This window comes from Castor canadensis, chromosome X (genome assembly GCF_047511655.1).
Source record: "Castor canadensis chromosome X, mCasCan1.hap1v2, whole genome shotgun sequence".
Taxonomy (NCBI): Eukaryota; Metazoa; Chordata; class Mammalia; order Rodentia; family Castoridae; genus Castor; species Castor canadensis.
This window is the reverse complement of record NC_133405.1, coordinates 61,036,025-61,061,017: the sequence shown is the minus strand read 5'-3', so window position 1 is coordinate 61,061,017 and position 24,993 is coordinate 61,036,025. Positions and strand designations below refer to the sequence as shown.

Below are 24,993 nucleotides of genomic sequence, written 5' to 3'. Positions count from 1 at the left end.
GTTAAGAAACTGTCAAACTACATCCTATACTTTAGAGACCCAAAAAACTCTACCCCAAAACTCCTAGATACCATAAACAACTTCAGCAATTTAGCAGGATACAAAATCAACTTACAAAATGCAGTAGCCTTTCTATATACCAACAATGAACAGATGAATATATGAAAACATATATTGAAAGAATACATGAAAACAATTCCATTTACAATAGTCTCAGAAAACCAAATACTTGGAATAAACTTAACAAAGAATGTGTATGACCTGTACAACGAGAGCTACAAACCTCCTAAGAAAGAGATTGAGGAAGACTACTGAATGTAGAAAGATCTCCTGTGATGATGGATTGGTAGAAACATATAGTAAAAATGGCCATACTACCAAAAGCAATCTACATGTTCACCACAATTCCCATCAAAATCCCAATGACATTCATCACAGAAATTGAAAAATCTACCCTAACGTTAATTTGGAAAAACAAGAGACTGCAAATAGCCAAGGTAATACTCAGCAAAAAAGACTAATGCTGGAGGTATCACAATACCCAACTTCAAAGTATATTACTGAGTCATAGCAATAAAAGCAGTGTGGTATTGTCACAAAAACAGATATGAAGACCAGTAGAACAGAATAGAAGACCTGGATCTGAATCCACCAACTATGCCCACCTTATTTTTAACAAATGTGCCAGAAACATACAAAGGATAATTGATAGCCCCTTCAACAAATGTTGCTGGGAAAAGTGGTTATCTGCCTGCAGAAAGCTGAAACTAGATCCATGCATAATACCTGAAAATGGACTGAGGACCTTAATATCAGACCTGAAACTCTGATGCTAGTACAGGTGAGAGCAGGAAATACTCTGGAAGCAATAGTTAAAGGCAAAGAATTCCTCAGTACAACTCAGCAGTTGAGCAACTAAGAGAAAGGATGGACAAATGAGACTATATGAAATTAAAAATCTTCTGCACAATAAAAGAAATATTCTCTAAATTAAAGAGAACACCCACAGAGTGGGAGAAAATATTTGCTGGCAATACATCAAACAAAGGACTGATAACCAGAATATACCATGAATTGAAAAAGCTAAACTCCCCCAAAATCAATCAACCCATAAACAATTGGGCAACTGAACTAAACAGAAGTTTTTCAAAGGAAGAAATCTGAATGGGCGAAAACCACATGAAAAACATTCTCACCATCCCTGGCCAAATCCTGTTAGAACAGATATCATCAAAAACACCACCAGCAAAAAATGTTGGCAAGGATATGGTGAAAAAGGAACCCTCATACACTGTTGGTGGGAATGTAACCTAGTACAACCACTTTGGAAAACAGTATGAAGCAGCTCCTTAAAAAAACTAAACACAGATCTGCCATATGATCTAGCAATACCATGCCTAGGGATACATCCAAAGAATGTGAGTCAGGTTATTACAAAGGCACCTGCATACACATGTTTATTGTAGCATTAATGGACATGGTTCGCTTGCTAGGGGAGAACACATTCATGGGACGAATAGGCAAAGGGAAGGAAACCTAAAACATGAAATTATTTGATTTGCTCAAGGTAGAGGAGCAAATAAAGTAATCATAAACTGACAGAGGCCACTACAGGAAAGTGACTGGGAAGTAATGTAGAGGTTTGGTAGAGATGAACCAATTCAGGTAGTAATACACATGTGCATGGAAGCAATGCTAGGAATCTCTCTATATAGCTATCTTTATCTCAAGCTAGCAAAAATGCTGTCTTTCCTACTATCTCCTATGTTTTCTGTTCAACAAAATTGGAGAAGAGGGAAGAACAGGTTTTTCCTGAGGCAAGGGAGGTGGGGTGGATGGAGGGGTGAGGTCAGGGGAGAGAGATGGCTCAAGCAATATATACAAATAAGAATAAATGAATAAATAACAAAAAATACAATAAAATTTATCTTAGCAATAAATAAATAAAAAGAAAAATGATGTTTTTTTCTAGTTTGGAATAAAGATAGCTAGCTACATAAGGATTTTTTTACGTGTTGTTTCCATGCATATATATATTACAACCCCAATTGGTTCATCTCCTAAATTGGTTCATCTCCTCTAGTCCTCTTTACTCCTCCCTAGTTCTCTTCCCATGGTGGCCAGTGTAAGATTTCTGTATTCATTCCTGTACAGTAAGCATATCAACCACATTAAAATTTTTAGTCTCTTTCTCTTGCTCTATCCCTCCTGTTTGCGACCTCCCCTTAGTCTGACCCATGTCCCATAATATTGCTGCATTTGTTTTAGGTCCATAATCCACATATGAGGGAAGACATGTAGCTTTTGGCCTTCTGTGCCCAGATAACTTCACTTAAGGTGATATTCTCCAATTCCATCCATTTACCTGTGAATGACAAATTTTCATTCTTCTTCATGGCTGAGTAAAATTTCATTGTTTATAAATACCACATTTTCTTAAGCCATTTGTCAGTAGTGGGGCATCTTGGTTGTTTCCATAGCTTAGCTATTGTGAATAGTGCTGCAATAAACTTGAGTGTACAGGTGCCTTTGTTGTCAGCTAAGTCACATTCCTTCAGAAATATTCCTAGGAGTAGGATTGCTGGATCATATGGCAGATCTATTTTTAGTTTTTTAAGAAGCTGCCATACTCTTTTCCATGGTTGTTGTACTAGCTTACATTCCCACCAGCATGTATGAGGGTTCTTTTTCCCCACCTCATTGCCAACACTTGTTGTTGGTGGTATTCTTGATGTTAGTTATTCTAACAGGAGTGGGGTGGAATCTTTCTGTGGTTTTGATTTGCATTTCCTTTATGTCCAGAGATGGTGAGCATTTTTTCATGTGTTTTTAGCCATTTGGACTTCTTCTTTGAAAAGGCTCTAAGCAGTTCATTTGACTATTTCTTTATTGGGTCATTGATTTTTGGGGAGTTTAGTGTTTTGAGCTCCCTGTATATTCTGCTAATCAGTCCCTTGGCTGATATATAGCTGGCAAAGATTTTCTCCCATTCTGTGGGTAGCCTCTTCAATTTATAGACCATTTCGTTTGTTGTGCAGAAGCTTCATATTTTCATGTAGCCCCATTTGTAGATCCTTTCTCTTAGTTGCTGAGTCACTTGAGTTCTACTGAAGAAGTCTTTACTTATGCCAGTTGCTTCCAGTGTATTCCCTGCTCTTTGCTGTACTAGCTTCAAGCCTTTGGCTCTGATGTTAAGGTCTTTAATTCACTTTGTTTTGATTTTTTGTACAAGGTGAGAAACATGGATCTAATTTCAGTTTTATACAGGCAGATATCCAGTTTTCTCAGCAACATTTTTTGAAGAGACTGTCTTTGCTCCATCTTAGGTTATTGGTGCCTTTGTCAAAAATTAGGTGGGAATAGCTGTGTGGATTCATATCCAGGTCCTGTATTCTGTTCCACTGGTCTTTATATCTGTTTTTCTGCCAGTAACATGCTATTTTTATTGCTCTGGCTCTGTAGTACAATTTGAAGTTGGATACGCCTCCAACATTGCTCTTTTTGCTCAGTATTGCCTTGGCTGTTCATGGTCTTTTTTGGCTCCAAATGAAATGTAGGGTTGGTTTTTCAATCTCTGATGAATGTCATTGGGATTTTGATGGGAATTGCATTGAACATGTAGCTTGCTTTTGTTAGTACAGCCATGTTTAATATATTGATTCTGCCAATACATGAACATGGGCGATCTTTGCACCTTCTGTATTCTTCAATCTTTTTCTTCAGTGGTTTGAAGTTCTCCTTGTAGAGGTCATTTACATCCTTTGTCAAGTTTATTCCTGAGGGTTTGATTTTTTTGAGGTTATTTTAAATGGAATCATCTTCCTATATTCTTTCTCAATCTGTTCCTTGTTCGCATATAGTAAGTAAATTGATTTTGCATCCTGCTACCTTGCTGAAGCTGTTTATAGTATCTGGCAAAACAATTTCAACAGCTTATCAGGAAGCTCATACACAACAACCAAGTAGGCTTCATCCCAGGGATGCAGGGATGATTCGATAGACACAAATCATTAAACATAATACAGCAAATTAACAGAAACAAAGAAAAAAAAACTTGATCAAAATCTTAATAGGTGCAGAAAAAGCCTTCAAAAAAGTTCAACACCATTTCATGATAAAAGTTGTGATGAAAACCAGGAATAAAAGGAATAGATGTACCTCAACATAATAAAGGATATATGTGACAAACCTTTAGCCAACATCATAGTTAATGGGGAAAAACTGAAACCATTTCCCCTAAAGTCTGGAATGAGACAGGGGTGCCCCCTCTCCCCACTCCTGTTCAACATAATCTTGGAATTCCTAGCCAGAACAATAAGACAGGAAGAAGAAATAAAAAGAATATGAATACGTAAGGAAGAAGTCAAAATATCTTTACTCATAGATGACATGATTTCATACTTAAAAGACCTGAAAAACTTCAGCATCAAAACTTTTGTGATGACCCAGAAAAAGGAATCATTTGGTTTGTGAGGCAACCTCTCCTGGTGCTCTGGTGCTCCTACTGTAAATGTTTTCTGCACTTACTGTCTCTGCTGGCAAGCTATTAAGGGACACAAAATCTTTCAGCTGACTCCGTGGTGGGAATGCCAGGAAAATAAACATTCTAGGCTCATTGTACTCCCTTTCTTTTGTCTCTTTCTGCAGCTCTCTATTGCCTACATGCAACTAGAAGCCAGAGAGCACTAGAACCTAGAAAGGTAGAAATCAAAGGGGAGTGACTAGAGAGGAGAGGAGAGGAGAGGAGAGGAGAGAAGGGAGAGAGAGAGAGAGAGAGATAGAAAGAGAGAGAGAGAGAGAGCTTGTACAGCGATCCATCTGTAGGTGATCAGTTTATCCCTGGGGAATCTTTTCTCCAGTCTTTGCTCAAATTTTTCCATCTTATCCCCTATGCTTTGAATCCTACTTGGCAGAACATCAATTCACAGCTTTGCTAATTCTATAATAATCTCAACTTTTAAGCACAGAAAGTTTATTTTCCTGTTTACATAGAGTGCTCATTTTAAGTCAAAAGGTTCCAGACAAATTATAGTTTAGAAAAAACTAAGAAAATTGATGGTGGCGATAAAAATTGAAAAGAATTTGAACCTCCTCAGTTTGTCAAAAGGAAACCAGACAAATTAAGGACATTAAGAAGACCTTTGAGCTGAGAGGTTGAAACCAGAGAAATAAAAACTCCAAGCTGAAATAAGAGCTATAAAATTAACAGAAAGAAGGAAAAATAAATTGTAAGATGGGTATCCAATAAAATAATATAAATAATCCCATGGTTTATGGATGAATACATTTGTTTTTTACTTTGTAATCAGTTATATTATGTATTCATTCATATATTTTCAGAAATGTATAAATTTTGATGTCCAAATTTTCGCACATGAACATATAACTTTAACATACAATTAAAAGCATTCATAGTAATTTGTTATGCTACCAACATTAAATGACAGTTACACTGGAGCATAACTTAACTGGTATAAAGTCGGTAACATAACTAAGTAACACTTTCCTATTTTATATATACACATTACTTCTGTTTAATTTCTAAGTTACTAAGCTCTACTGGAAGTCAAGGGTTTATCATGGTCCACAGAGAAGGGAAAAAGACCGGTCTATACACACACACACACACACACACACACACACACACACATATGCATCATGCCACCATATATATATGCATATATAATATATTTTTTAGTGGTATGGGGGTTTGAACTCAAGGCTTTATGTTTACAAGGCAGGCATTCTTATCACTTGAGCCATTCTACCAGTCCTATAATGCAATTTTTAAAAGATGGTACTTGCAGAAGTGAATGCAATTCTAGAAGTTCAAGCCCTTAAAGAGTAGCATATTATGATAAAACTCTTCTTTAGAAAAATATTTTTATCTTACCTTCAAATAATGTTTGACACAATTGAATGCAAGGGTACCAGTATAAATCCAATTAATACAAATAACTAAATAGACCAACAGTTCTTTATGAAATAATTTTTCTTTTTATGATTTCCAGTTAAATGCAGAGTTTTAATTCTATGACTTAACAATGAAAGATCACATAATGAAGTCAGCACACATGCCTAACATTTTGGTCAAAGCTTGTCCATATACACAGGTGAATCAATTCCAAGGTATGGCCTAACAAGTGCTCCAACTGATTTTTTAAAGTAGTTTTTATAAGTATTAAATTTCACCTTTCACATTGCAGTCATCATATATACTGGGCAATGTCAGAGCTTTTATATTTGCATTTATTCTTCATTTAACTTTTTAAACACTACTATTGTTGAATATTAAAACTAAAACATTAGTGAGTAGTAGGTACATTATCATCAAAGTCCCCATTTATTCAGTCTTACATATAAAATGCCAGCAATGTGTTTTATTCATGAACACCACCTCTGAGATGATGTTCATCATTCTCATATGCTTCTTTGAACTCTTTTTTCCTGATTTGCATCAAAATCTATCAGTTCTACCTGATCAACTTCATGTCTCTATTTCTTACTTCCTATCAGGAAGAAATTTTTCAGGATAGACAGTTTATCAGGAGAAAGACAGTTTTTCAGGATAGAAAAAGTCATTTTCAGGAACATCTACCTTAAATCTGATGATTAGTCTTCACTTTTCATATAATCAATAATAAATTAGCATGCTTTCATTTTGCAGAAGTTAATATGTCCATGCTTGACAATTTGACCTGGACAAGCAGTGATGACTATGGTTTGGTTTTCAAGGGATACTGTCTTTTGGAATCCACAGAATGCTTCATCCAGCTATATGACAGCACAAGTGAAAAGGTCTTCTTTGTAAGAACAGCACAGTGTATGTGATCTAACACAATAAGATCTCCTGGATCCAACACTGGTTCTTGATCTCCTTCACAATGTTACCTTCTGGTACTCTTTCATGCTTTTATCAATATGATGTTCTACAATCTTCTTTTGAAATATCTTCCCTCAATTACAGCTCTTACATCTATCTTTAGGATTGATCCATTCTCCACGGCCCTGGCACTCCATGCACATTGACTGAATTTGCTGTTTAAACTTTTCTCCTTCATTTAGATTCTTATTAGGATATTTTTTAAAGACCAATTTCCTATAAGCTTTTTTCAGTTCCGTTTGAGTGGTAATTAGTTTCACACCAAAAACACCATAGTGGATTCTTTTGTCAGTTTTTTACAGTCTGCGAATGGGCTGGAGCCAATGGAGGAGTGAGAAGGAGCATGTCACTTTGCACAGCTTAGGTACCCATTGCTACTTCACCTCTCACCTAGTGCTCTTAAAAGTTCCTGCATAAATACATTCCTGATAAAAGCAGAACATTATGAATGGAAATTCTAGCCACCAAATTTAGGACATTGGTTGCTATGGGTGTGAAGAGAGAAAGTTGGCTGGGAAGGAGTTAAGAAGACTATAACTATATTTGTGATATTTTATTTCTTAAAGGGAATGATAAGTACAAAATATGTCATATTCCCCTACCATTTTATATGTTTAACATATTTCATAATAATAAAAAGGAGATGCAATCACAAAATCACTTTTTTCACTTTATTTATTCTAACAGTTGTAAGTCTTTAAAAACTATTAACAAAATTTCCTGACAATTTGCTGATTAGCAAGATTGATACTTTTCTCCTGTTGGTTCTTGCATAAAGTTGATCTGGAAATCAAAATCATCCATTCATATTTGACTTTTGTTCTGAACTGTGGCTATAGCTAAAGTTTACTTTTCTATAAGACACTATACTATCAACTACTCAACCTATATTTATAGATACTCAGAAAATGTTCTTATGAAACTTTGACGTGATTAGATCATGCTATATTATGAAAAACAAATCCATGTTAGAAATGAAAAATGCTGAAACACTTATAACAAATATGTCCTTCATGACATATTTTATGCATCATTAACTTAGTCTTATATTAAACATTTAAGAAAATGGTTTTAAAAATGTGTTGCTTAGGGCCTCCCAAGTGCCTGGATTGTGGATGTGTACCACCATGCCTGGCTAATGCATAGATCTGGAGTATTTAGTTTACTAATGTTTGAAAATTGTATTCAGTCATATGATCAAGTTCCCAAACAAGATATTGTACATTTCCAGTGCCTTATAAAGTAACTGTATGTCCCCTAGTTATCTGGTTGTTATCCGTGGTATTCCCTTGTCTGCTATGTTTCCACACATTTGTTGAAAAGGTTATCTCTTCTCCAATATGTTTTTGGCCCCTTTGTCAAGAGTCAGATGGCTGTAACTACTTCAGTTTATTTCATTTCGAAGAATCATATTGCCTCTTTTTGCAACTGAATTTTATAATTTGCTTACGTTTTGTGATGGACATCGTATTCACTAGTTTGTTTCACTAAGAGTTTCAATTGCCTACCACTCAGAAGAAAGCAGGCAGCAGTAACAAAACAATAATTCAAAAACAAACCATATATTTAAAGACTTTGATCACATGATAAAGCGTGAGCATACAAGGGAGGTATGAGGATAGGTAAGACACCCAAAAAACTAGATAGCATTTGTTGCCCTCAACACAGAGAAACTAATGCAGATACTTTAAAGCAACACAGGCCAATAGGAGAAGGGGACTATGAACTAGAGAAAAGGTTAGTTTGAGAAGAATTAATTTAGAAGGTAACACACATGTATAGGAAAGCAATGCGAGTCAACTCCCTGTATAGCTATCCTTATCTCCCTCAAAAAGTGGATATTTAAAGTAATTGATGTAAATATCCTACCTTTTTGCTTGGTAATAAATGAAATTTAATAAAGAATGAATTATTATTCAATAATAATATTATTATTATTGATTGTTATTATTCAATCAATTTTTCTAGTGGGTAGAAATAGCTACCTAGGAGCCAGTAATTACTGTATTGTAACACTGACTATAATTAAAATCAAGGAAACAACCATTTCAGGGAACCACAGTGAATTTCATTATGGGTACAGTCCTTTGGTTCTACAGTAGTCTCTTCATCTTATCTGCTTTCTACCATTCTAAATTAGTTTTGCCTCTTTTAGGCTGTAATAACAATGGCAATAATACTTGTGTACATTCTGACATCTCTTTTCTTTCCTTCACCATAATGTTTTTCAACATCATCAATGTTGTTGCATCCATTGCTAGTATATTATTTTTATTTATTGTTGAGTCATATACTATTACATGGGTACAATGCAAATTATTTTTCTGTTTTTCTGTTGGCAGGCATTAGTTTGTTTCCAGATTTTTGCTGTTATAATTACAGATGCTGTGGATACTCAGTTACAACACTTTCTTTGGACATATGTTTGCATTGTTCTTGAGTAAATATTTTAGGGTAAAATTTTGGATCAAAGGATAAGTATATGTTTAATTTTATAATAAATGTCAAAATTGTATTCCAAAATTATTGTACCATTTCATACTTCTATCAGCAATGAATGAGGGTGTCAGTTAGTCCATATTCTTACTAATAATTGGCATTGCCAGTTTTTTCATTTTATTCATGCTAGTTATGCTAGGTTGTATTGTACAGTTTTATGTTGACTTTTCTCTGATGAATAGAATCTCCATGTTTTCAATACTAACTGATAATTCATTTATCTTCTTAGATATCTGTTAGTTTTTCATTGGATTGCTTGTCTACTTTTTAAGTTTTATAGTTTACTTGACATATATAACACATATTCACCCCACCACACACACACTTACACTGTAGCTTGTCCTCTTCACTCTTAATAATGTATTTCAAATGACAGATGTTTTAAAATTTTAAGTCCAATTTATCATTTTTCCTATTATTAATATTACTTTATGAGTCCTTTATATTTTTAAGAAACTTTTGTCTAGACATACACAGTTGCATCAAACTGATGTTCACAATTTCTAAAAACACTTAAATTTTTTTCAATTGTAATGTATTCTGTGATGAAAATTTGGAAAATGCAGAAAAAACACAAAAGGAAAATAAATACAATAATCATATAATGCTGTAAAATAACAACTATTCACAATTATGTTTGTTGCTAATCATTTCCCCTCTGCTTATATATCCATACATATTTTTTTTCATTAAAAGAAGCATCAGACTATACTACTATCGCTTAAATTTTATTTTTGGCAATATGTTATTTCCTTGTGTTACTTATAGTTCTTCTCTGACATGTTTTTAAATGACTATAGCATATTTCATCATATGGATATTCCAGAATTTATTCTATTACTTCTTGAGTTTTGTACAATTGGGATACTCTTTTTATTTTTCTGTATATAGATTTTGCTACTATAAATAAAGATTTGGTTGACTTTAAAGATTTATTTTAAGACAGTTTCATATTTAGATAAAATTGTAAAGATAATAGAGGCTTCTTAAAAATGTAAACATAGATCCAGTAGTCCCACTCCTGGGGATACACCCAAAGGAATGGGATACAGGTTACTTCAAAGGCACTTACACACCCATGTTTATTGCAGCGCTATTCATAATAGCCAAATTACAGAAACAACCAAAATGCCCCACTATTGAGGAATGGATCAAAAAAATGTGGTATTTATAAACAATGGAATTTTACCCAGCCATGAAGAAAAATGAAATCCTATCATTTGCAAGTAAATGGATGAAACTGGAGAACATCATTCTGAGCGAGGTTAGCCAGACTCAGAAGACCAAAAATCATATGTTCTCCCTCATATGCGGTCGTTAGATCTAGAGCAAACACAGCAATGTTGTAGGACTTGGGTTACATGACAAGGGGAGATATATGGGAGGTACAGGGTTAGATAGAAAACCCAAAACCCCACTCTAGAGGAATTAATACAGAATCCTTAAAGCAACAGAGGTCAACATGAGAAGGGGATCAGGAACCAGTGTAAAGATCAATTAAAAATGAATCAACCTGGGTTGTAGCACATTTGTACATGAAAGGAATGCTAGGAATCTCTCTGTATAGCTGTCTTTATCTCAACTTGCAAAAATGCTATGTCTTTCTTATTATTGCTTATTTCTACTGTTCAACGGAAATGGAGAAAAGCTCAGAGCAGGTTCTGCCTGAAAGCGAGGGGGGAGGGTGGAGGCTGGGGCAGGAGGGAGAAATGACTCAAACAATGTATGCACATGTGAATAAATGAATAAAAAAAGAAAAAAAAATGATAATGCATATACCTTCACAGTTTCCCCCACTATTATCGTCTTGTATTAGAATGGTACATTTGTCAAAATTAATGAACCAATACTTACGTGTTTTAATTAACTAACATTCATACTTTATTCAGATTTCCTTTTTTTCCTACATTTTCTGTTCCAGCATCCCATTCTGAACACTACATTTCCATTAGTCATCAGTTCCATGTAGATTTTCAGACTTCTTTGTTTTGAATCATCTTTAAATTTTGAAGAAGGGTGGCCAAATATTTAACAGAATGTTCCTCTATTTTATAGCACTTTCAACAGGTTTCATTATGCTATTTTCATATTGGGGTTGGGGATTTAGCTAAATACAAAATACATTCTGTATATTCACCCCATTCATCCTTACCTTACCACGTCCAGAAAAGACCTATTTTTACCCTCATGTCCTTCTTATTTCATGTGTATACTGATAGTCCAAGGGACTCTTACCTTGGTACTGCAGGCCTGTGTATATTGTGCTTTAATCAAATTAACCCTTCCCATTACGTACTCTTTCTTTATTACCATACTCCTCTAATATTCAACTGTACAGTGCATTACATTATATTCACATATACATCAGTTGTTTCAATATTTTTCATTCTGAGTCTTTCTAACTGTGCCCACACTGGCATCAAATTTGTAATTCTCTTACCTTCACCTCCCAAATAACTGGGATTATAGATGTATACCACCATGACTGGTTCCACCTGGGTTTTAATCTGGGCTCTGCCCTTTGCTAACAGTGTGATCTTGGGCAATGTACTTAGCATCTCTGTTTCTGAAATCTCTCATAAAGCAGTTGTGAGAAGATTAAATAAAAACACAGATAAAGAGCTAAAATCAAGTGTCTGAAATCAAGTTTTCTATAAATGTTTTACTGTTTTTCACTATTGTTACTGTTATGTGTTCATGTAATTACAGTTTTCTATCTCATTAGTTCCAACAAGAACATACTATTCTATTATGTACTTATACTAAATTTATGTAATAAATCCTTTGTTGATATGGATACCATTCTTTTTGTTTAAAATAATATTTTTATTTTGAAAGAATAACTGAAAATAAACAGAAACTCATCATACTAAATATTATAAGGTTAAAAATAAAAACATTTATATTTTCTGACTCTTCAGACATAAACACTTTAAACAGTTTCTTTATTTTAGTCCTACTAATGCTAACCACTATATATTTAAATAGCTTATTTTTTTTTCTGTTTCTCAATGTATCAGTTTTAAACATGTTATGTTGGTTATCCACTGTGAAATGTAACAATTTGCTACACTTGGACATTCTCTTACCTCACATGGATTCAAATACCAACACTCTACCATATCAGGTAAGTGAGTTCACCTTTTTTGAGTCAATTTATTTCTATGTCAAATGTGGAGAATTATATTCATCATATGGTTGGTATCAGAACCAAATTAGAAAATTCTTACAAAGTTATAAACGCAATATTTGACATATCATAAGGAATAAGTAAAAACAACACTTATTATTTGAGTTTTGTGTTTTTGAATCATCTGTCCACTTTTCATTTACATTAACTTTATAAGAGCTCTTTATACATTTGAGTCATTAAATGTTGGTGACAAATGTTATACATTTGTTTCTTGGTTTGTTATTTGTCTTTTATTTTTCTTTATAATATTTTGGCAGAGAGGTATGTAAAAATGATATAATTGTAGTTATTGTACTTTTATGGATCCAGCCTATAATATCATCCTCAGAATTCCCTTTCTCAAATCAAATCATATCCACTCATACACACACACACACACACACACAAATACATAAATATGATACATTGAGATTTTGTCTTACAAATATTTAACTCATTTGGTATGGATTAGAGCAGTTAATTGTACCTCCTTTTTCAACACAAACTCTTTTTCCTAATACATTAATAATAACAGTTCCTCATGTCATTGATCACAAATACCAACTTTGTTATATGTGAACTTATAATTAATGCATTGGTCTTTTCTCCATTTTTTAATTTTGTTAAATTTCTCTGTTCCTTGCTATATCTATTCTACTTTTGTGTTTCTCCTTTAAAGCAAATGCACTGTGAGTCCCATTGTTTCTAAAATTTACCTGGTTAGTGTGACATTTTTTTCATCTACATATTAAAGTTTTATTGATTATCAAAAGTATCTCATTTACATTTTGATTGGAATTAAATTAAATAAATTAATAAATTTAGAAAGAACTTTATCTTTACAAAATTATGTCTTTTCATCCAGGGTCACAGTGTCTTTTTCTCTTTGTACTACTCTATCAGTCTTTTCATTTAAATGAAAAGTTAAATGCCCCACACCATTTGTCAAACGCTTCCTACTCTTCATGAGTGCTCCGTCAACTTCTCTGATTAAATGAAATAGTGAACTGCATGAGTTATTGAATGTATTTAGAATTAGAAATTGAGTTGTTTATTTAGTATGTATCTAATAATTTTTAGTTGTATATGAACTGCAATATATCCTGCTCTATGTAATTTACCCTAAATAAATGCTTTCTTTTGGAAAGTCATAACAAACATTACCTTACCTTTTAAAATAGAATCCAGAAATATTCATTCAGGTTTTGGCACTCATTTTGATAAGGTAGTTAACCTTTCTAACATTCATATACTTATTTTTGAAAGTTATGTGGAAAGATGTTTAAAAAGCATACCTCACTGTTTCTTTAAACTGTGATGTCCCATAAAAATATAAGCTTTTCTTGGTATAATTCTCCACATCTTATGAGAGATTCTTGATCCTCTAAACACATTGTAATACTTTTAAATAACAGTGATCATAACCTTAATTTCATATAGTATTTTACTGGTAAATTCTATCAGATGGAATTTAGGTAATACAAATGTTATAAATCAATTAAACGTATTATTTTTGACAAACTAAATATTAATAATATATATGGGTTTTATAACATGGTAAAACATTAAGCAGAATGCTTATTATATTACATGCACAAATTTCAGGTTTGTATTCTTTAGGTTCAAATAGAAATTGATTTTCAAAATAAATATTTTTTTGCTTTGGAAAAGAAATTGATTTTCTTTTTGCAAAATTTATATTCTTTTTGGTGAAGTTAAGACAGTACAGTACATTAAAGGATATTCTTGGGATTAGTTTTTGTCCATTTTCTATTATGTTCAGTTATCTAACAATTTTCCTACTACTTCAAGGCGTAAAATGACCATGTACTAGACAAGATAATGTTTAAAAATTGTGATTTATTTTATTTTATTGTTTATAAATGGGATCTAATTACTTCACAGACTATATTAAATATTTAAAATTTATTTTGAAGTATAAATAATTTTACTATTGTAACATAACTATCATTTTGCTATACAAATTACTCACTAGCTTATTAAAACCAAAGTTAATGAGATTGCAAAAGTAATGTATTTGTTATTTCTCTTTTACTAATATATTGTCTAAATAGGTAATCTTAGATATGAGTAACTTTGGGGAAAATTCAGTCAAAAAGAGGAGATGTTGATGTCTAGCATCATTGCAATAATTCCAAAAAGATCTGTTATTTTGGATGTGTCCATCTTGTGACACTTTAATACTAAATCTATATTCCCAGGACAATGAGTATACTAAATTGGAACTTTTAAAAACTGCACCGATTTACCAGAATTGTCACAAAGCTCTCTGCTTCAGAATTATCATGTTACGCAATCTCGAAAAAATTGTAGAAATTGGACTTTTTAGAATCATTTTCTATCTTCTTTTCTTATACTACTATTACAATAAATGAAGGACTGGGAGATTAAACATAGGTGCAGGTGCAGCTATATATCAGGAAACATGTAAAAGGGAAACAAATCCTTTGGTGGGTGGAATTTAAAAATGAAGAAAAATGAAAATTAAAAATGAGATCCAGTAAAGAAAGTGAACTTCAAAAAGAGCACATAGAATAAAATTAAAAAGTAGGGAAAGGGAGATATAAAACAAAGAATAAATATCATTATTTAAGTAGCTCATTACAGTCAATGTCTTTTTAAAGTAATTATTCTTAGAGAATGCACTTTTGAATAAATTCCACTTGGTTTCTGATGATTCATGTTGACTGATCTCATACAAGTTGTTTCTCAGAAGGGATGTAATTTGGGACTCTGAAAGACTATTGCAAATTCTGTGCTGCCTACTTATTGAATTTATTCCTGAAGTTACATTTTAATTGGTATTTTTTAATTAGTGATTTTATAATGTCTGTATTTGTTCATTAAAATCAAAAAGGGATATTTTTGAGTTATATATTTGTGCCTCAAAACAATACTTTTTACTGAATTTCAGATTTTTTTTAAACATAAACTCTTTTTTTGGAGAGGCAGTGGGGATTGAACCCAGGGCTTTGTGCGTGCTAGGTAAACAACCACTGAGCTATCTCTCTACCCCCATAAACTGTCTTATATACGTTGTCCTCCATTTTATACTTGCTTAGTCAGCTCAATATTATTGAAAATACATTTGTGCTGTATACTCGACCAAGCCTCTCTTTTGCTAGTCTTATGCTCATCATTTTCACAGTTAGCTAATAGATATTTTACTAAATAAAAATTAAACAACTCAAAATAGGAAAAATATCTAATGAAAATATAGGATGGCTGTTTCATTAATGCTTGCTACTATGATGGAGTATTTAAAGGATTACATTATTATTGTTGTTGCTGTTGTTATTCTTATTATTCATTTTTGCAGTGCTCTGGTCCTCTGGGTTCCTTCACTTCCACCTTCAAGTGGGAAGAAGCAGCCCTTTTTGAACCTCATTTCCTATCTATTTTTTTTTTATCCTTTACAAAAGAAGCCAAAAATCCCTTCAGGTCAAATTGCCTTTTATTTCCTTCTGTCCCTGTTATCTCCCATCCATTAATCCCATTTCTATCACAATTACACATGGATCTTTTCATCTGAGGTCATGAGTATATCATTGATTATTTTACAATTATGTCACTTTTAATTTTTTTTATACTTTTACAGTTCTTTTTACTAGATAGTGTAATTAACACTTATTCTGGGTCTACTCTATTTTTAGCACTTCAAAATATTAACTCTTGTGCCTTGTTTTGAAGGTCTCTGCTTAACTTTGCATTTCATTCTTATTCTGGTACTGATGATACCTTTTTCCAGCAATTGCTCCTGTGATAAGATACCTGACTTCTTTACCAAATAAATTATCAAACAGAAGAAGAGAGACAGAATTCAAAACAGAAGATAATGTGTTGTTTTATCTTTCTTTTCAATGAATAATAGTTTTATTCTCTCTGTGATGCAGATATGGTACTGAGGAAGGCAATATTGATAATATTCTTAGCTACTATATATGCATTGCTTCATATTTTAAGCACTTTTGTATGTATTATCCTTTATCCTGTTGAAAAATCAATACATTTTAGCTATTATTGTTTCTAGTTATAAATGACACATACCAGACTCAGAAAAGTTAAGCAACTAGAGCTGGGATTTTAATTCAGTTGGGCATGTTCTAAAGCCCACTTTGCTTCCATTTATGTTTGGCTGTGTTAATGGGGCTTGTTGCAGTCTGTGATCAGAAAATCCTGGTTTTTGTGCTCCAGTTGGAAAAATCCAAGCAGAACACGTGAATGGGGTGAGGTAGGATAGCTTTATTAAGAGAAAGGGTCACCTGTCCTGCCAGGTGAGGGAAGGGAAGCAGAAAAACAAAGGGCATGGTGGACACAGGTGGAGTCCTCTGGTTGAGAGAGCATGCCTTTTTTTAGGTGCCTACCTCATAGGAGGGCAGGTCCTGGAAGATCCCACCTAATAATGAATGAGTGGGGAGGGGCATGGGTGGTTCCTGGGTAGGTGAGGTGGTCTGGCCCTTTCCCAGGCAACCTACATGAGCCCCAAACTTTTCCTACTTCTAGCCTGCCTCGAATTCCCCCAAGAGACAATATTCCAAAAAATTTGTTTTTTTGGGGTTGTTCAAGAAGGGCAGTCCATCTTCAGTATCTGCCTCAAGCTTACAAGGGGCAGCAGACCCTACCTATAAAGAGAAATTGTCTTATTTCTTTCCCTTGGGACTCATTTGGGCACAATGTGTCTGAATTACTGTCTAGCATAGTTAAGGTTTCTCATGGATAACTGGGTTGATTATGAAGATCTCATTCATTTGTAGAGCTCAAAAGCCTTGTTGCCTCTTGATTTGGGTCCTAAAGTGTTTTATTCTGGAAGAGAAAAATCTGATTTAGAAGGCATGACCTGAACATTTAACACGGATAGGAGCACCACAAGGGGCACTGCCATATGTAGCAGGAAAGATAAAGTCATTTTGAAAAGTGACAGAGAGTCTTACGGTTACTTTACCTATAGGTGTTTATACCTATAGCTATTTTTAACTTTTAGATGGTCCTGTATTTTAGACTGTAGTTAAAGGCTTACTACCTTAGGGACCAGGTGTACCAGGGACCAGGTGTTAGTCCAATTAGAGAGTAAACAACAATGAGTCAGTTCTGTCCAGACAGAAGAATCAGAAGGTCCCTTAGGAGAAGTTAGATACCATTGAAAGTTATATTGACTTTGTTTAAATAGAAGGCCTTGGCTAAATACATGAGTTTGCCTTTTGCTGAAAGCCTAGAAAGCCTAAATATTAGAACATATGCATAAGAACCCCCTTTTTAAAAATCTCTCAGCTTTGGTTACTTTTATATGTCTGGCATAATTGACTCTATCTGGATCTGGAGAGGTCTCCTCATTTGTGTATTCCTTTTGAAATGTCTCAGGTGGCTAAATGCCACTTGTTCCTCTGAGAAGTTTTGGGACACTGACCACTTAGCCGTCACATTCTCTTAAACTGTTTTTTGAATAGTCATCTCTGAAGATCTTGCCAATTTGGCAGTTCTTTCCCTTGGTGTCAGAGTGCTCCCTGGGAAAGTCCAGAAAGTCAGATTCTGTCCCACAAAGGAGGGAGACTTGAGCAGATCAGAAGTCAGGGCCAATAGGATCTTTTTGTCCAAAATAAGCAACAAAGCAACAATGAGACTTACAAAAGTGGCTCTTAGGCTGTTCTTAATTAATCAAATTGTTTGTCCCATAAGGCATGTAGTGACACCTTTAAATTCCTGTAAAGTGTTAATAGGTAACAGTTACAAAGTTTTACAAGGAAAATATAAAACAACCCCAATACTTAAGAATGTCTGTCCTGGTTGATGGATAAGCACTATGGGCTTGGCTGTGAGTGTTTTGAAGTATCAGGACTGTAATGACAAAACAAAGCAACCATTGTCAATTACAATTTAAACCTTGAAATTGGTTTAGGTAAAATAACAACTTGGTGATACAGTACTAACAATTAAAAACCCTAAATTTTTCAATAGTTAAGGGAGAGCAGTATCAGTAATTTTAAATATCCACTGTTCGATGTTTAATTGTATGTTATATATGAAACAATGTTTATCTAGCCAATGTCAGATAAATCAGTGTTTAGCAGACAAACAAATGTCAGGTAAACCAATGCTTAACTGATAAACAGATGTCAGGCTTAAATAGCAGAACTTTTGGCATTTGTCATAAAGAGCAGAAAAGTCAAAGACTTTATTAATTAGAAGGTACCTTTAGGTAAAAGAAGTGTAGCTATTCACATGTATACAATTTTAACACTATAAACGATTTATGACATTTAGATACACAGATAAGGCATTAGGAATATTAGACCTACTTAAGAAATTTTCACTTAATTTAAATTTAGTTTCTTTAGTGTTATTGGAAAAATACCTTATGTTTTTGGGTCTGGCATGAGACTAATTTAAGCAGGATGTAAAGAATAGTAAATAATCTTAAATGGGCTATGAAGAGAACTAGTCATCTTATTTTTATTAGCAGGATCAAAGCATCTCCCAACACTTAAGGATACAGCCAAAAGAATATATTGGCTTTTCCTATGCTGGCTGGTGGAAAGAGGAAGAGGGAAAGAAAAGGGAGAGAATCCATTCACCCCTCTGCTCCTGAACAAGGGCTCCTGAATGGGATTCCCTATGATGGCTGGAGAGAGAGAGGAAAAGCGAGGTGGGTAGTTGCCCTTAGGAAAGAGAATCTGAGAACTTCTAGGTCCTTGGAGCATCCCCAGTATCCCTAGCAAGACTTAAAACAGGACCCACCAACCTGGATTCCATCACCATCTGTGGAGACAGCAAGTAGCAGGGGCCCCTGATTTAGAGTCAACCATTCCCCTAAGGGCCAGCCTCATCCACCCCAGCATGAGGGTTCTTTGATGGGATGTTGATCCTGAATGTTGACCCAACTATTAAAATATAGAAATTATATTATTATATTAATCTAGAGAATTTTAACAACAAATTACTTATAATTTTCCTAGAATAAGGAAAGATGGCATCACCCGTGAGGTTTCTATTCCTAGGGAGTAGCAAGATGGCACTGAACACATGGCAGCTACTTTATGGTGGCATTTCCTGTGACCATATGGTCTCTCTAAAGGGTCTTTCAAATGGAACACAAAGACATGTTACATGCAACATACAGGTTTAAAAGAGCAGTCTGTTACAGGAATAAAAGACATCTCCCCCTGAGAGACAGGTGTCATGTGTTAGGCATGCTAATGAAAAAACAGATACATTTAAGCAAGCTAAGGTGGGATTTAAAAGATTTTGCTATTGTTTATTTTACTTCAGGTGTTTATAATTAGATCTTTGATTTTCTTATAAATGAGTTTTGTTATTACCTAGAAAGTCAAGAATCTAAACCCTGTAGAACCCAGTCATTTACAGATCTACAGTTTGGAAAAGAACCTTAAACACGTTTAAAATCTGGCATATTACTTTGAGCTATGGAGAACAAAATTTTATTAATTTTAAAGCAAAATAATTAATTGTTAAGAATAAAACCTCTAATTAAATTGTCTATCTAAAATGTCCATATATAAAAATCCATTTTTTAACCTTTGGGCTGTAGGCCTAATTTTATCAACAGAGCACAGTTAAGATTAGAATGTTTTTAAAGGTTTATTGTACATTGCATTTTAGAATAATAATTATGATGGACAGTATTAATTAGCATGAAAGTCTGGTATAAAAAGATGACACTGTATCAATACATTTCTTCCTTTTAATTTTGCCTTTAGAGTAAATGAACTTTAAATGTTACAATGTTTTTTCTAATTATAGATACACTTTATGGGTGATCAATGTTAAATCCTTAAATGGCACTGTTTTTAATATAGAAAACATGCTTTAGAGAATTTAAATGGATTTAACATTTAATGACAGCAACAATTGCCACTATAGCTACACAAATGTAACCTATATGTTAATCTAGATTTTACCTTTGAATAGAATTTAGAATCTCTGGCTAAGATAGGCAGGTATTCCATTGTATGAATTTGTCAGCCTCTATTATTTTTCCTAAAGAAAGGAAACTTAGGGACCATCTCTAGAATATAGGATTTAATCTTATCAATCCCATCTGTAGGTAGGTGGAGAAGAGAATGGGTCAGAGATTGAAGAGGCAGAGGATAAGGAGAAGGCAGTTTGGTTAGGCATGGAACCCTGGCCACTAGAGGTGGCACCTCATCCACCTTGTCCCCGGTGTCCTGAGCTCTCCTGGCTTCCCCACTGTTGGTGGAGCTGCTGTGTCTCTGTAGTAGCTGCTCTGGAGCTCTGGCAACATGACCGCAAGAGGCAGAGACTTTTGTCCACCCCAGCGGTGGGTTGAGAAAAAAGCGGGCTTGGCCATACGGCTGTTGGGACCGCCCATCTAGGAAACCGTGCATGGCAGTTGTGTACGTGGGTGCAATTACCCCAAGTGGCCAACTGAATAATCTTGCCTGGGCATCATAACTAGCCATGGGTGTAATTTTCCCCTAGTGAGCAGCCGGGAAGCCACGCTGCGTTTTTTTTTTTTTTTTTCCATCCCAACGGGGTCCCAGGAAGCTGTGTGTGGTTACCCATCCCCGGTCTCCAGCAGGATTTTTCTTAAGAAAAAGCTGTTACTGGACTGGGCTGGCCAAGGTGTGCTTCCCATTTGTCTTTTCAAAACTGCCCTTTAGGGAGAGATAGAAGGAAGAATGGTGGAAAAGTGGTGGAGAAACAGCCCAAAATGTGGGGAAGGGTGTGGTTTAGAGGAGGAGAGAGAGCTCTATGGATCAATGGAAGCCACAGGAAAAAGCAGCCCTGGCTTGGGGTGCAGGGCAGCAGCTGCCAGGGATGACAGCTTTAACATGCCTTTGCTGGCGCCACACAGTCCATGTGCCACAGCCACAGCTATCTGTGTGAAAGCTCGCTTTGGAAGCGGCCACTGAATATCTGGTCTGGAACTTTTAGTCTCAGGATGGGACTGAGCTGTAGCCTGCTGAGGCCAATGCCCCATCACTGTAGCCAGCCGAGAAGATGATGGCTCATACTCCAGTAGCCCAGGTGGTTGTAGCTCCATTCACCCTCTAAAACTGCTGGTTAGAGGGTTAGAGGGCAGGAAAGGGGCAACTAGCTTTAACATGGTCCATCCCTCAGGGAAGGAACTTGGAACCCAAACATGAACCCTGTGCCATAGGGCACTCCAAGGAGCTGGTGAGTCCTGCCAGCCATTGTTGTTTTCTGCCAATCAGAGTGTAGTCTGTCTATCCCTGGGATTAAAACAAGCCCTGAGTATCAGGTGAATGTCCCAGCGTGAGTTTCCTCTACCACCCAAGCTGTAAGTGGTGTTTGATTCTGAAGCATCAGGTGGCGATGCATGGTACCAGAGGACAGAGAAAGATGGATTAAAATAAAGATTGACAGAGGTAGCATTTTGGCATCTCACCTGTCAGTTTTTCCTGGCTAGCTTTGCCAAATGTTAATGGTGCTCATTGCAGTCTGTCACCAAGATCCTGGTTATTTGCTGCAAATGGAAAAATCCAAGCAGAGCACATGAATGGGGTGAGGTAGTATAACTTTACTGAGAGAAGAGGTCACCTGTCCTGCCAGGTGAGGAAAGAGAAGCAGAAAGAAGAGGGCACGGTGGGCACAGGTGAGTCTGTTTGCTGAGAGAGTGTGCTTTTCTTTAAGTGCCTTTAAAACTTATACTACTGTTGTTAGGGAAGGGAATCCTATTCCCTTGAGAGACAGAAAGCCAGCCGAGAAGGTAATTACCAAAGCAGAGTTTATTTAACTGGCTAGCCAGGGTCGAGCTCCAGTATGGACACGCAGGACCAGTCAGGAAAGCTTGACCCCCAGTCTTCTTAGGGGAAAGCTTATATAGTCCATTTCCAGCCGTTACAACGTTACAACGAAAAACCCGCGCATTTCTTAACCAATGATTTTGTAACATCTCCCGCTATTTCAGCCTATTGAGCAACAGAACAGTAACAAGCATACTTCGTTTATCTGCATTGGGCAGGCAGGCAGAACACGTCCTGCACGTAGCTCACATCCTGCACGTAGCTCACATCCTGCACGTAGCTCACATCCTGTATGTTTCCCCTGCAATCGTGTCTGAGCTGAGTTATGTCCTGCTGCTTTGTTCATCTTATCTATACCAACGGGGTGGGGGATGGGGCATGGTTTTGTCTGCCATAACAGAGTTTAGTCCCTCTCATTCCCCCCTTTTCTTGGACCTAAAATGAGGAATCATCCTCGAGGGGATGAAGAGCTTGATACTGTTGGCGGAGGACCAAAAGTTTGATGGTGTTAAGTCGACCTTTGACAAAAGCCGTAAGTTGGTTTAGAATCCAGGGCCCTGCGGTGGCCAGTAATAGAAGGACTATTATTGGTCCTGCTAGTGCAGAGAGAAGGGTAACAAACCAAGGGGACTGGTTAAACCAAGATTCAAACCACCCTTCTTTTGCTTCCCTCTCCTTCTTCCGTTGCTCTATACCTTCCCAAAGTTTAGACATAGAGTCACGAATGACCCCGGTGTGGTCATCGTAAAAGCAACATTCCTCTCCCAGAGTTGCACAGAGGCCTCCATTCTTAAGGAACAGTAGGTCGAGCCCTCTCCGATTCTGGAGGACCACTTCAGACAAGGAAGTTAGAGACTTTTCAAGGTGACTAATGGATTTTTCAATGCAGTCTAGGTCTTCATCGATGGCTGCCCTAAGGGAGGTGAGGCCTGATTGTTGGGTGACCAGGGAGGCTATGCCGATGCCTGCCCCGGCCAGACCTATCCCGAATAGGGTGGCGATGGTTAATGTGGTAATGGGCTCTCTTTTCGTCCGAGGGCGATCAGACCAATAAAGAATGAGATGTTCGGCTGGGTGGTATAGGATCCTGGGTACCACTATTACCATCAAACAAAACTCCCGGGAGGTGTTAAAAACTGATCCAGCCAAATGGGGAGTCAGCCCAGTTAGTGAGCATGTCCACCAGGCAACTCCATCCGGAGTTATCCAATGGGAGGTATTCCAGCTTGGGTGCTCATTTATAGTGGCACATAGCCTTTTATCCCTCCTTGGGACCTTTCCTACACAAGTTCCTCGGCCACTGACCTGAGCCATGGTTAGGCCGGCGGGTCAGGCTTCCCAATTTGTTGTAGGAACAGTGGCGTTAACTGCAAAGGAGGAGTTAACCCCTATGGCCTCGTAAAAAGGGGGCGATGGACTGTAGCAGAGCCAGCAAGCTTCAGTTAGATTAGGGGCTGTCCTATTCAAGGTCTTAAATGTAGCAAGCAATAAGGTTTCTAAGGGGTTAGGTGGTGGTGTGAAGGGAATGGTGGTGGTGGTGGGCCCTGGAAGCATCATCTTGGAACTTTGGGAGTTGCTAGGAGCAATACTTTGGAGTGTCTGGGGGTTTTGGGTTGTGCGCGGAACCAACTTGGTCTCCGACAACTCTGGTTTGGACTTAGGATTAGGTTTTAACACAGGATTAGGTCCTATAGGGTTAGAGATAGGCTCAAGGCGCAACAATATTTGGAATAGGACCCCTCTCCATGGCCGTTTGTAGGGCAGGAGACCCCATGTCAGTCCGCTTACCCATCTCCGCTCCTTCTTTCCCTTCTCTGTAAAGGAGATCTTTACTAAATTCGACCCTTGCTCCACCTGCCACTGGTTGTAGGGCTTAACAAATTGCATAGTAATCAAGTCTGGGGTCACTGCCCATTTCCATTCACCATCATTGGTCACCACACATTTCCAATGGGCACAATAAAAGCTTTTTATACCCCCACAATCCCGGCGCCATGTGCCGGACTCATATCCTGGGCAGGCGAAAAACCCATTGGAACGGAGGACCTGGCGGTCAAGGAGCAAGGATGTATCTCCCAACGCCCTTTTTCTCATATAATGCTCTTGCTGGTTTTGAGGGAGGTTGTAGAAAGTGCCCAATACCATTTCTAGATCTACATACAGTTCAGGCCACCAAGTCCATTGAGCGGCTGCCGGGTGCGAGGTTAGGTTCCATTCTTCGTGAGTGTCTCCGCTCCTCAAAACCCAGGTCTGTTTGTATGGTCGATGAGAGTTGTTTCCGGTCACACCCTGGAGGATTACCAGTAGGATACCTACGATGGCTGTGGGGAATAGGGGACATCGCCTTCGCTTCCAGGAGGGTCCCGCACCAGCCGGAGCTTGAGTGGGTTTGTGGGATGCTTTCGTGCAGACCAATTTTCCTGTTTTTCCTCCGGAGGGTGTGCCCGTCTTACATGGGAATGGTGTACCCATGCTGCAATCCCGTCGACCTTGAGGGCGGTAGGGGTAGTAAACAGTACAACATAAGGTCCTTTCCATCTAGGTTCTAGGGTTTTGGACTGATGTCTTTTAACCCATACCATATCCCCCGGGACTATGCCATGTTCCGTGTTCGGGGTCCTCTCTGCAGTATGATACACTTGAATTAGGGGCCATATTTGTTGTTGTACTTTAGC

At 36.5% G+C, this 24,993-nt stretch overlaps 1 pseudogene; it reads right to left on the bottom strand.

The window, feature by feature from the left end:
* Positions 1–6,380: 6,380 nt before the first annotated feature.
* On the bottom strand, positions 6,381–21,010 carry LOC109675310 (dnaJ homolog subfamily A member 1-like; annotated as a pseudogene).
* Between the last annotated feature and the right edge of the window lie 3,983 nt (positions 21,011–24,993).